General features: G+C 37.7%; 1 pseudogene; it reads right to left on the bottom strand.

The window, feature by feature from the left end:
- Positions 1–220: 220 nt before the first annotated feature.
- On the bottom strand, positions 221–7,938 carry LOC126080801 (putative olfactory receptor 5AK3; annotated as a pseudogene).
- Positions 7,939–13,385: the final 5,447 nt, after the last annotated feature.

Here is a 13,385-nt window from a genome sequence, read left to right as displayed (position 1 = left end):
AAAGTCTTTCATGATGGATAGTGTGAGATATGTTTCTCAAACTATATAACAGGAAAAATTAGACACAGGAGATGTTCTTACTATTTTTCACATATTCTAAGATCTTATGTATTGAAAGAGATAACACTAATTTGAGATGATAACAGGTTTGTAAAATGTCTCTGCCGAATGCTTTGTTGTGCTGAATTTTAATAATTTGAGTTAATAATTTCAGCCCAGTCTAGAACTTTTTTCCCATCACTTTTAGAGCTTCTTTTACCTCCTTATTTCTCAAGCTGTAGATCAGGGGGTTCAACATGGGGATTACAATGCCATGCGAGGTGGAAGCCACTTTCATATTTTCCTCAGAATTATTAGAGTGGGGCTGTAAGTACATGTAGGAGAGGGTTCCCTAGAAAATGGTGACTGCTGTCAGGTGGGAGGCACACGTGGAGAAGGCTTTTTTCCTCCCAGCGGTAGAAGACATCTTTAGGATGGCCCTGATGATATAGGTGTAGGAGAAGATGACGACCATCACAGTGAATGTCAAGTTAAATCCCACAAAGACACGAAGTAGCATGATGTTGATGTTGATACTGGAGCAAGAAAGGGAGAGAACTGAGAGAATATCACAGCAAAAATGATTGATGATGTTGGACTTGCAGAAAGACAGTGAAAATGTAAATGCTGTGTGCACTGAGGCATTTATAGAGCCCACGACATATGAGCCAACTACCAATTGGATGCAGAGTGTTCGAGACATGACAATGGGATAGCGAAGTGGATTACAGATGGCTACATATCGGTCCACTGCCATAGTAGCCAGGAGGTAACAGTCAGTAGTTGCAAATGTTGCATAAACCAATAATTGTATTACACATCCCACAAATGATATTGATTTATTTTCTACTATGAAGTTTTGAAGCATCTTGGGAGTAATGGCAGAAGTATAGCAGATATCAACAAAAGCCAAATGTCGTAGGAAGAAGTACATGGGTGTTTGAAGTCTGGAATCTGTCTTAATGAGTAAGATCATCCCAATATTACCCACCATGGAGGTCACATAGATCACTAGAAATACAATGAAGAGGACATACCGAAACTTGTGTTGGCCACCAAATCCCAGTAGGAAGAATTCAGATACTTCAGTGGCATTTTGTTGTGTCATGGCTACTAGTAGTCTAGGAAGGATAAGGAGAAGGACCAAGAAAAGAAGGGAAATCTTTGTGACTTCTTAAAATAAAAGCAGTCACTTTTTTTAGTAGAATTTTCATGCAAACCACAAAAAGGTTTATTGCTTTACAAGTACTTATTCTATTTCTTTTAAAAGAAACCAACAAGGAAACAGCTGTATTTGAGCCATCGATTTACACTCAAAGTGAAGAAGATTGTCATGGGAGAAAACTGAGTCCTAATAAATGTGGTTCTAAAAAACATGGATTAACATACTTTCCAACTACTCTAAATATGTATATATATATATATGTACGCAAAGTAATATTCATATATGATTATGTACCATTTTCAACAACAAATAGTTTTTCTCATATATTTGTTATTTAATTCTGGACCAACAAGTTGATATTAGTAGCATATAATTTCACATATGATATTTTCACGGTTCACATGTGTTGCAAGGCTTCACAGTATCTTTGTAGTATTTTTTCTAACATATAACAGAAAACAAGTATGCATGCAGGGTGGATTTTTGAAAATCTCTTCAAACATCTGTACCAGGATGTATAATATAGACATTAGTGAGTAAAAGTGGCCTGTAAAAACCCTGGGAGTGATGGATAAAATTTAAGAAAGATCATTTTAAAGTTATTTCACACTCTCAAGCAAGTAAAGGAAATGCCTGCTATCTGAAGATTGAAAAGGAATCTGCAAACCAGAGTGGTAGTCATGATGATGTTTGGGCTGCTCCAAAGACTTTTACCATCGCAGGAAACTGACCTTTGGTTTAAAATGGTAAGTGGTGGATGAGACATTATGCACAGGGTAGATGGACCCAAAAAGATAGTGTGAGCCCTTGAAAGTTACCATTTCAATAAAGAAGTCTTGGTCCATAAGTGAAAATAGCTACTCAGTTGGTAAAAAAACCAAACAAACAAAAAATTCCACCTGAAAATTTATAAGTACCACCAGAAATTCATATAGATTTGGAGTTTATATTTGCATTATTGAGCTGAGAAATTAACAAAAAATTGTCCTGGGTTGTAAGCACCTTAGGCTATCTGGCAGGAATAAAAAAAGGGCTTGTAATAGAGCACACCAATAATCCAAGTTCTTCAGAAGCCCCACCGATCAAATCAATAAAAACTCTTACAATGCCGAAAAAAAAAAATAATAAAAGAGAAGTCATCCTTAGCAAAAGATAGCAGAAATGACAAATAGCAGAATTGAACAACATAGAATTTGAGGTATTAGAATTATCAGGTACCTAGTGGCGTAGTTATAGGGTCACTGGAAACGCTATTGGCGTAGTGGTTAAGTGTTGCGGCTGCTAACCAAAAGGTTGGCAGTTCCAATCCACCAGGCACTTCCTGGAAACTCTACGGGGCAGTTCTACCCTATCCTCTAGGGTCAGTATGAGTCAGGATTGACTTGATGGCAACGGGTTTGGGTTTTTGTTTGTTTAATATAAAATAACCAGATTTATATTATTTCAAGAATTTAAACAATTTAAAATAAGAGCAAGGAACAAAATATTACCAAAGATTACCAAACCAATTTATGAAATAATGTAATAGATTTCCTAGGGGAAATAAAAATCATTAAAACAAAGGACTATGAAGAAAACCAAAAGCACACAAAAAACTAAACTCTTTGCCCTCTGGTTGATTCTGACTCATAGTGACCCTAAGCCATAGAGTAGAAGTACCCCAAATAGTTTCAAAAGAGCTCCTGGTGGATTCAAACTGCCAACCTTTTGGTTAGCAGCCAGAGCACTTAACCACTATGCCACCAGGGTTTTCCACAAAAGACTATAGATGGGCTAAATAATAGATTAGTTGCAAATAAGAACTGATGAGCTGGAAGAATATATGAACAAATTCTCCAGAATATAGGACAGAATGATAATGAGATGGAAACTATGAAGGTTAAGAAACATGAACGTTAGAATAGAATGCATTAAATTAGCATTTCAGAAAGAGAGGACACGCTTTAGGAAACATTCAGGTCGGAGGTTTTAACAACTGCCAAGAGAACAAAAAAACGGAAATCATGAAGAATGTCAAGCAGAAGCAATTAAAATTGTCCACATTTTGAAATATTATTCGTGAAAAAAAGCAAAACAAGAAAGGCAAAGAGAAGATCATAGAAGTAGCCAGAGAGAAAGGCATGATGGAAGCCTGAAAAGTAGACTTCTCAAAAGCTGTAGTGAAGGCCAGAATAGAGTAGAATAAAATCCTCGGGGGGCTTAGAGAAAACAACCTAAGCCTGTAGTTGTACCTACATAAACAATTGTTCAAACTTATGTTATTTAGTTGCCAAAACTACTTATCTTGAATCTAGTGATGAGGAAACAATCTGAATAGCCCACATGATGGGAAATTCACGAATCAACTGACTTAGACACTTCAACAATATTAATTTCATAAAGACAACAACAACCAAAGAGGCAAAAAAAAAAAAAAAAAAAAAAAAAGAACAGGGAGCTTCCCTAGATTGAAAAAGACCAGGAAAACATTACAGCTAAATTAAATACGTAATCCTTAGTTAGATCCTGAACCTGAAATAAAGAAAACAGCTATAAAAGATATTGTTGGGAAAAGAGAGAGAATCTGAATAGTGAATATATATCAGATCATTTATTAATGAATATTAAATGCCTTTGAAGTGAAAATTTTATAAAGGTGATTTTGTTCATAGGAGGTATGCTAAATATGTAAATCTGTTTATATAGTGATAAAGCCCTATGGCAGGAAGAAGAATTGGTGAATCTAAGTGAAATATACACCAGTATTATGATTTAATTTTTATAAAGTTTTTACATTTTTTAAAGTAAGAACTAATGAATAACATGAGTAAAAAATAAAATATTTTAATGCAAAAATAAATACAGAGTTTATCATCAAAGGGTGTGAACTGAAGATGTTTTTAAAGTCGCTGTTCAAAAGAAAGAAATACCATCTCTAAAAAAAGTCTGAGAAACAAGAAGAAATAGTGAGCTTAGAAATAGGTGAACAAGTGGATAAATTGGAGTAAAGACAGGCAGGAAAAATACTAATAATATTTTCCTCGTTGTCGCTGTTAGGTGCCGTTGAATTGATTTTTAATTCATCGCAACCCCATATGACAGAGTAGAGCTGCCCCGTAGGGTTTTCTTGGCTGTAATCTCTGAGGAAGCAGAGCGCCAGGTCTTTCTTCCTTGGAGGCTGCTGGGTGGGTTCCAACCTACAATCTCTTGGTTAGCAGCCAAGTTTTTAACCAAAGTTCTACCAGGGGGAATGATAAAGAAAATAAAAATATCAGATGACACTAATAGAGTAGATTGAGGAGTTCATTACATTTAAAGCTCTCTAAAATTCTTCAGACTCTCATGTAGATGGTGCATGTTTTCAATAACTGTAAGAAGAATAAAAATGAAGTGTATTTAGTTTTAAGTTTAGAGAAAATACAGAATTTTTAAAATCAATGAAATGAAATGGAGGTAGAAAACTGTATAAAAAGAAAAGCGGAAAAAAACAAGAATGATAGCTATCACAAATGAGGTGGCAAAAATAATTCCACGTGTGTTTTTTAGTAATGGTAATAAATGTAAATGGAATAAACTCCTCATTAAAGTACAGAAAATTTCTAATTGAATTTTGAAAAGCAGAGATCAATTCACTTTATATAATAGGAAAAATCATAAAACCCAGTGCCGTTGAGCCGAAATTATAAACAACCAAATAATGATTAAAGAAATTATGGCATATAAAAGAACAGAGCATTATGTAGCAGTGAAAATGTATTTACTAAAGCTACATTTCTCAATCCAAATCTTAAAACATAATGTAGAGGAAAAGAGCTAATTGACCGATTACAGTACGATGTAATTCTGAGACTTCAAATGTATCGATATTTTACATCCTCAATAATTTGGTAGTTACTAGCGTTCATTGCATATTCCATATGACTTTTTGTAACTATTAAATATTTATAGAATGTATTTTAATCCCTTAAATTGCCTTTAAACGCAGTTTATAGACATACTATCTCTCAGGGGTCTGATCTACAATTAATCAAGAGGATGGCATAGGACCAGGCAGAGTTTCATTCTGTTGTGCATGGAATTGCCATGAGCAGGGGTGCACAGTTTGGGACACTAGAGGCCAGTTAACAACATTTCTCAGCTGCCACTTTAAAAAAAAAAAAATATTTTTATACTTTTTTTTTTGTATTGTGCTTTAAGTGAAAGTTTGCAAATCGAGTCAGTCTCTCATAGAAAAACTTATACACACCTGGCTGTGTACTCCTAGCTGCTCTCCCCCTAATGAGACAGCACAAGCCTCCTCTCCACCCTGTATTTCCTGTGACCATTCAATCAGCTCCTGTCCCTCTCTGCTTTCTCATCTCTGCTCCAGACAGGAGCTGCCTACATAGTCTCCTGTGTCTACTTGAGGCAAGAAGCTCACTCCTCACCAGTATTTTTTCTGTCGTATAGGCCAGTCCAATCCCTGTTTGAAGAGTTGCCTTTGGAAGGGTTCCAGTCTTGGGCTAACAGAGCATCTGGGGACCATGACATCCGGGGTCCTTCTAGTCTCAGTCAGACCATTAAGTCTGGTCTTTTTATGAGAATTTGAGGTCTGTATCCCCCTGTTCTCCTGCTCCATCAGGGATTCTCTGTTGTGTTCCCTGTCAAGACAGTCATGGGTGTTGGCAGCGCATTATCTAGCGTTTCTGGTCTCAGGCTGATGTAGTTTCTGGTTTATGTGGCCCTTTCTGTCTTTTGGGCTCATATTTACCTTGTGTTGTTGGTGTTCTTCATTCTCCTTTTCTCCAGGTGGGTTGAGACAAATTGATGCATCTTAGATGCCCGCTTACTAGCATTTAAGAGCCCAGATGCCACTCACCAAAACACTGCCACTTTTAATTGTAGCACTGGACCATATTGCCATTTTCTGGCTGAGTTCTAGATGAACTTGTTTGCATTTAGGGGTCATATTCCATGAAATAACATTACCGTGAAATTCGAGATTCATATTCATCTCTTGGTGTTTAGAACTGCAGCATTTCAGTTGACAAAAGGAGCCAATGAGATTGATTTGTTCATAAGAGTGAGGAGACAGTCAGTCCACTGAAGTAGTTCCTGAAATGTTTTCATCAGTATTATAGAAACAAATGTGAGTATCCTCAGGAGTCCACATTGAAGGACTACATTCATTTTGATCTGAGTTCAGATGCCTTGGACAATGAAAACAGTCCCAAAATTCAACGAAGCTCAACAAAAGCAATCAGTTTTATTAAATTAAAGGCACACTATTTTACAAGATGGTAAATAAACAGGGTATGGAATTAAAAAGTATCGATTCATTTCTAAAGAAAAAATCGCATATGTTGAAATTTCTGAGCAGAGACTTTGGGTTTATAATGGAAGTTACATTCACAGCTCTCAAGACATTTAATATGATTGCATGTGATAAAAATCACAGTGAATATGTCCAAAACCAAACCTGTATCCATTGAATCGATTCCGAGTCTTGGTGACCCCATGTGTTACGGAGTAGGACTGTGCTCCATAGGGTTTTCTTGGCTGTAATCTTTATAGAAGCTCATCACTAGGGTTTTTGTGGAGGCCTTTCTTTTTTGGCACCACTGGAAGGGTTTAGGTTGACAATCTTTAAGGTGGTAGGTTGAGCAAGGTTTCTGTCACGAAAGACCCTGAGGGAAGTATTTGGTATTGTCCAAAGGGAAATGTATAACAAATACTTTTTGATTAATTTAGGGAAAGATCTCACCTGGTTAGGGGATCTAGAAACCTTTCCTGAAATAAGTACTCTTCACATTTGGTTTCAGAAATATGTTTGGGATTGCACCAGGTGGCGATCGGTACTTCCAGGGAAGGCAACTCCAAGCAGAGGAAGAAACGAGCAAAAGCATGGTGAGGGTGCCCCATAAGCTAGGAGTGTGTCTTAGTCATCTAGTGCTGCTAAAACAGAAATACCACAAGTGGATGGCTTTAAGAAAGAGAAATTTATTTCTTCACAGTAAAATAGGAAAAATGTCCAATTCGGGGCGTGAGCTCCAAGGGAAGGCTTTCTCTCTCTGTTGGCCTTCTTGTCAATCTCCCCCACGTTAGAAGCTTCTCTGCACAGGGACCCTGGGTTCAAAGATTGCGTTCTACTCCCGGCCCTGCTTTATTCGTAGTATGAGGTCCCAACTCTCTGATTGCTTCCCTTTCCTTTTACCTCTTGTAAAATAAAAGGTGGTACAGGCCACACTCTAGGGAAACTCCCTTTACAGTGGCTCAGGGATGTGACCTTAGTAAGGGTGTTACAATTCCACCCTAATCCTCTTTAACGTAAAATTACAATCACAAAATGGAGGACAACCACACAATACTGGGAATCATGGCCTAACCAAGTTGGCACATATTTTGGGGGGACACGATTCAATCCATGACAGGGTGAGAGTCAAAAGAGAATCATATTTATATACGATTAAGTTAGTATTGCTGTAATTAGCAGCAGTTTCTACATTCAAGTATTACCGAACTTTCCTGCAGCCGTTTCAGAGATATTCTTAACTAAAGCATACTTTGGGCCTAGATCTGACTTTTCTCTTTCCAAAGTGTTAGCTGGTAAACAAGACGAGACAGACTTTTATTCACTATGGACAACGTTCAAGGCATTGTTTTAAGTGCTGATTGGTCGAAGTACTCACAACTCACCCCATTAGCAAGCTGATCCTGCTACTCTGGTTCCACTCTGGTTTTTGGAGGTGAAGCGCTGATCTAAAGACTTGGGTTTTTAGTTCAGGTGCTATAGTATTGTGTGCCTATGTAGAAAGAATACAGTAGGAGTTACCGTTTTGAAATCGTATTTATGTTAGAATATCCCTTTCCGTATCTGCTGCAGACTCATGGGTGATATTATTGTATTTGCACAAATGGGGGTTTATTCTTGAGAGCTGTGGGATTAGGACCTGTTCTCATAAGAATCTCAGACTCTGGGGGTTGAGTGAATGTGTAGATTTGAGATCCCCTGCTAAGGCCTTTTTTTTTTGATTTTAAGTTTCTATCCTTTAGGGACTTTGTGTCTTGTTTACTTACATGAGCTTAGGGACCCTCTGTCCTTGCATGGGGAAGGCCTTGGATTCTGAAAACTTGCTTTTCAATGCTTGATATTCCACTTACTCTAAACCTCAGCTTCTTGCATGTAAAATCGGGCTAAAGACAGGAGACATGGCTGCCTCAGTGGTGTTAAAAGTGTGAGTGAGGGAAACACATGCACACGCCTTTGAACTGGGGAGGGATTTGCCATGAAAGGTATTATTATTGTTAGGAAAAACAAACAAACCAACCCTTGGCTGTCGAATTGATTCCAACTCATAGTGACCCTGTAGGATAGAGTAGGACTGCCCCATAGGGTTTCCAAGGAGTGGCTGGTGGATTGAACTGCTTACCTTTTGGTTAGCAGCTGAGCTCTTAACCAATACAGCATCAGGAGCTTTTCCAAATCTGGGTGTCCCTTTTTTACTGCTGTGGCTAACATCATTGGCACATACTTCAGGGACTACCTGGGGCCTGAGACAGCCAGGACTCACAACCGAAGCTCTGTCCCAATGGCACTTACATGTCTTTCTATCTGGTTAACTCCATGCCTCACTTTCTTAACTTACGGTCAGTTCCAGACCATAAATTCAGAGAGCTGTGTCTGCATCTTGATTAAACTCAACTGCCAAGTGATTCCACAGGATTGACATCCTTTCTACCCCAGGCAGTAGGAGTCCTGGTAGGGAGTCTTGTTGAACACCAAAACATTGTCCTAAATTCATCTGTTTAGTCCTCTTTCTTTAGTATTTGGTGACATCTCAGTGGCCATCATGAATTATTAAATGGCTGTTTCCTTGATTTTCTTTCTAGGACTATGGGCATAGGGTTTTAAAGCATGAACTCTTGCAGTCATTCTGCCTGGGTCCAAATCGTGAGTTGAGTATTTATTAACTGAGTGAACAGGGCCAAGTTACATATTTCTGACTTGAGGTTTCATGGGTTTCAGGGTTGTATCTGTCATTCACTTACTTAATTAATGTTTATTGATGTGCTCAATACATTTGAATTTGTTTTCTGTATATACACCAAGGGCAAGACACTATTATCATTGCACCATCATTGACTAAATGCTGGTTATAATAGAAGGAGAGTCCATACTGACCTTGCTAGTGGTGATGAGCATTGCTTACCATGTACCACTCCCATCACACTGGTGAATTAAATGGGAAAGTAATGAGGAATACAACCTGGTGTAATATTAAACCTTAAAAGTGGTTCCTTTTCACTCTTCTATTTCACCTAGAATGTTTTTGAGATATTGTTATGGTTTCTTCTCACCAATCCACCTCCTCTTTCTCTATGGTGGTAGGAAGTCATTATCTTTTGTCTGCTAGCACTGATACCTTCTGCAGTAATCTGATGACATTTTTCTTAACCTCATTAGTCAGTTACTACATAAAAAACCATGTCAATATTAGAGATTAGTCAGTACTAGAGATTCAAGTAAGGCTGGGAACCATAACATTTACCGTTCTGGTTATAGTTCCAGTTCACCAAAATTTAAAAACGCAGTACTGTTCACGTTTTGCTTTTCAATCATGATGTGTTTTTTGCTGTCCAATCTCAAATTTATATTCTGCAAATGGAGAATCTGGGACAATTTCACCTGAAGTAATACGGCTACCAAATTTTCATTCCTTATATTGAAAATAACATTGAGTTTTTATATTAAGTTGAATTTTGTTCATCCCAAGATTTTGTAATTAGCTTTGAAAGTAGCAATATTTAACTATTTCTACACATTCATTAATCATCAAATCTAAAGTGACAATGATGTTCAGTTTTAATCAGTGTATCAAAACATTTCAATACAAAGAAAAACGTGATGGAAAATATTATTTAAAAATAAATTCTATTTTAAAAAATATACTGGAATTCACTGCAACACAATGTCACTTTATATATAGTACTGAGACTCTTATAATGCAAAGTGGTACAACTGTTTTGGAAAATGATACGATACTTCCTTAAAAAGGTAGAAATAGCAATACTATATGACATAGCAATCGCACTCCTAAGAATTTATCCTAGAGAAATAAGAGCTGCCACACAAATAGACACATGCACACCCATGCTCACTGCAGCGTTGTTCACAATAGCAAAAAGATGGAAACAACCTAGGTGTCCATCAACTGACGAATGGATATACACACTATAGTACACACACACAATAGAACACTATGCAATGATGAAAAACAATGATGAATCTGCGAAGCATCTGACAACACGGATGAATCTGGAGAGCATTATGCTGAGTGAAATAAGTCAATCACAAAAGGTCAAATATTGTAAGAGACCATTAGTATAAAAACTGATGAAAAGGTTTGTATACAAAAAGAAACAATCTTTGGTGGTTACAAGGCGGGGGACGTGTGGGAGGGTAAAACAGAAAATAGACAATAGGTAAATGGTAACTCTGGTCAAGGGTAAGACAGTCCGCAATGCTGGGGAAGCCAACACAACTTGTCCCAGGCAAGGTCATGGAGGCTCCATAGACACATCCAAACTCCCTGAGGGACCAAATTACTGGGCTGAGAGCTGTGGGGACCATGGTCTTGGGGTGCATCTAACTCAATTGGTGTAACATAGTTTATAAAGAAAATATTCTACATTCTACTTTGGTGAGTTGTGTCTGGGGTCTTAAAAGCTTGTGAGTGGCCCTCTACGATAGTCAACAGGTCTCACCCTATCTGGAGCAAGGGAGAATGAAGTAAACCAAAGACACAAGGGAAAAATTAGTCCAAAGGACTAATGGACCACAACTACCACAGCCTCCACTAGACTGAGTTCTTCACAGCTAGATAGTGCCCGGCTACCACCACTGACTGCTCTGACAGGGATCACAACAGAGGGTCCTGGACAGAGTCACAGAAAAATGTAGGACAAAATTTTAACTCACACACACACACACACAAAAAGATCAGACTTACTGGTCTGACAGAGACTGAAGATACCCTGAGAGTATGCCCCCCGGACACTCTTTTAACTTAGCACTGAAGTCACTTCTGAGGTTCACCCTTCAGCCAAAGATTAGAGAGGCCCACAGAATGAATTGAGATTAAATGGGCACACCAGCCCATTTAGAAGGCAAGGATAAGAAGGTGGGGGGGAGTTAGGGTTAGGAAAGTTAGCATTGGGGAACACTGAGGTCATGAAGGGGAGAATGTTGACATGTTGTGGGGTTGGCAACCAATGTCACAAAATAATATGTGTATTAATTGTTTCATAAGAAATTAGTTTGTTCTGAAAACCCTCATCTAAAAAAAAATTAAAAAAAATGGTATTGTGATAAAAACATTTCTAGCATACTATATAAATATTATCTTGAAGGTTCAAAATACTTTTTTAGTAGGAAATTCTCAATTTAATAGTATAAAATACACTGAAAACAAATTTCTTTTTGATGTAGGGGACATTTCACTACTACCACTTAATATCCAAGTAAAATTGACATGAATTTGTTAACAATATATTAGAAATACAAAGTGTACTACCATACCTAATATATCAATACATAAAGGCAAAGTACAGTAAAATATTTAATACTTTAATATTCATCTTAGTTCTAAGCTGAAAAATTGCCATAGTACATAAAATAAATATTTTCTTACTAATACACAATTATACAGTCTATTTAGAAAACATCATTGCAATAAAACATAATTGCACCTAACTAAAACAATGTCCTCAAACATTTGTTCATTTAAGCTATCCCTGTTTGTCTTGCAAGATGAATTTCAAACCTGAGAGAGGTCTCTCGACACTGACCTAAGTAGTAGCTGGTGCACCCAAAACTACAATTTCATATAACTGGGGATATTTTTCTTCCCAGCTGTTTGTACACCATCAAAGCTTGTTAATATGAAAAAACCCATTGTTGCGGAATCGATTCCGACTCATAGAGCGACCCTATAGGACAGAGTAGAACCGCCCCATAGGGTTTCCGAGGAACACCTGGTGGATTCGAACCGCTGACATTTTGGTTAGCAGCCAAACTCTTAACCACTAGGTCACTAGGGTTTTCTTGTTAATACAGAGTCAATATTAACAGTGCATTTGTTTGATCTCAATTTACCTTTTTTTTTCTTTTTGAGAAATAATTCCATCTCAACATCATCATTTGAAACGAGAATATTTCCTGAATTGCTTTCCCTTGTTACACTTTCAGTATTGCCCGTTTTACAGATTTTCTATCATTTCCCAAATGCTTTTTAAATGTCATGTGGCCCTCACCTTAAGCTGAGAACTAATTTGAAATCGATAATGAGGATCTAGATAAACTGCTGCTTATACGCTATCATTTTCAATGATAACTTTTTCCCTGACACTAAATTTGTCAATCAATGTGTTTCCAAATGTATTATTAAGAGTGTAGTGGATTGAATTGTGTCCCCCCAAAATATGTGTCAGCTTGGTTAGGCCATGCGTGGTTGTCCTCCACTTTGTGATTTTCCTATGTATTATAAATCAAAATGTCTGCCTGCAGTTAGAGGATTCGGGTGGGATGTAACACCCTTGCTCAGGCCACATTCCTGATCCAATGTAAAAGGATTTCCCCTGGGTTGTAGCCTGCACGACCTTCATATCTCTTAAGAGATAAAAGGAAAGGGAATCAAGCTGAGAGTTGGGAACCTCATACCACCAAGAAAGCAGTGCTGGGAGCAGACGGCGTCCTTTGGACCTGAGCTGCCTGCGCTGAGATGCTCCCACACCAAGGCAAGACTGATGACAAGGACCTTCCTCCAGAGCTGACAGACAGGGAAAGCCTTCTCCTGGAGTTGGCGCAATGAATTTGGACTTCTAGCCTACTGGACTGTGAGAGAAGAAACTTCTCTTTGTTAAAGCCATCCACTTGTGGTATTTCTGTTATAGCAGCACTAGATGAATAAGACAAAGAGTTCTTAATTTTAGCTTAAATTCCGCGCACATACCAAAAACACCACTCCTGGTTAACTGTTCACTTTGCAATCTTACATAACTTTCTTTAAAGGTTTTAGGTTCCAAAATTAATTTGACATTTGCCCATTTGTCATTAAAAAGTAATATTTCCTACTAATCTCAGCTAATGCATCACAGAGAATTTTCCATCTTAGTAAGGTTCCTAACAAGGTGTATATACTGTTCCACCTTGCTGGGGAACCCG

This window comes from Elephas maximus, chromosome 7 (genome assembly GCF_024166365.1).
Source record: "Elephas maximus indicus isolate mEleMax1 chromosome 7, mEleMax1 primary haplotype, whole genome shotgun sequence".
NCBI lineage: Eukaryota > Metazoa > Chordata > Mammalia > Proboscidea > Elephantidae > Elephas > Elephas maximus.
Note: the sequence above shows the minus strand (reverse complement) of the source record. Positions and strands in the feature narration are given on the sequence as shown.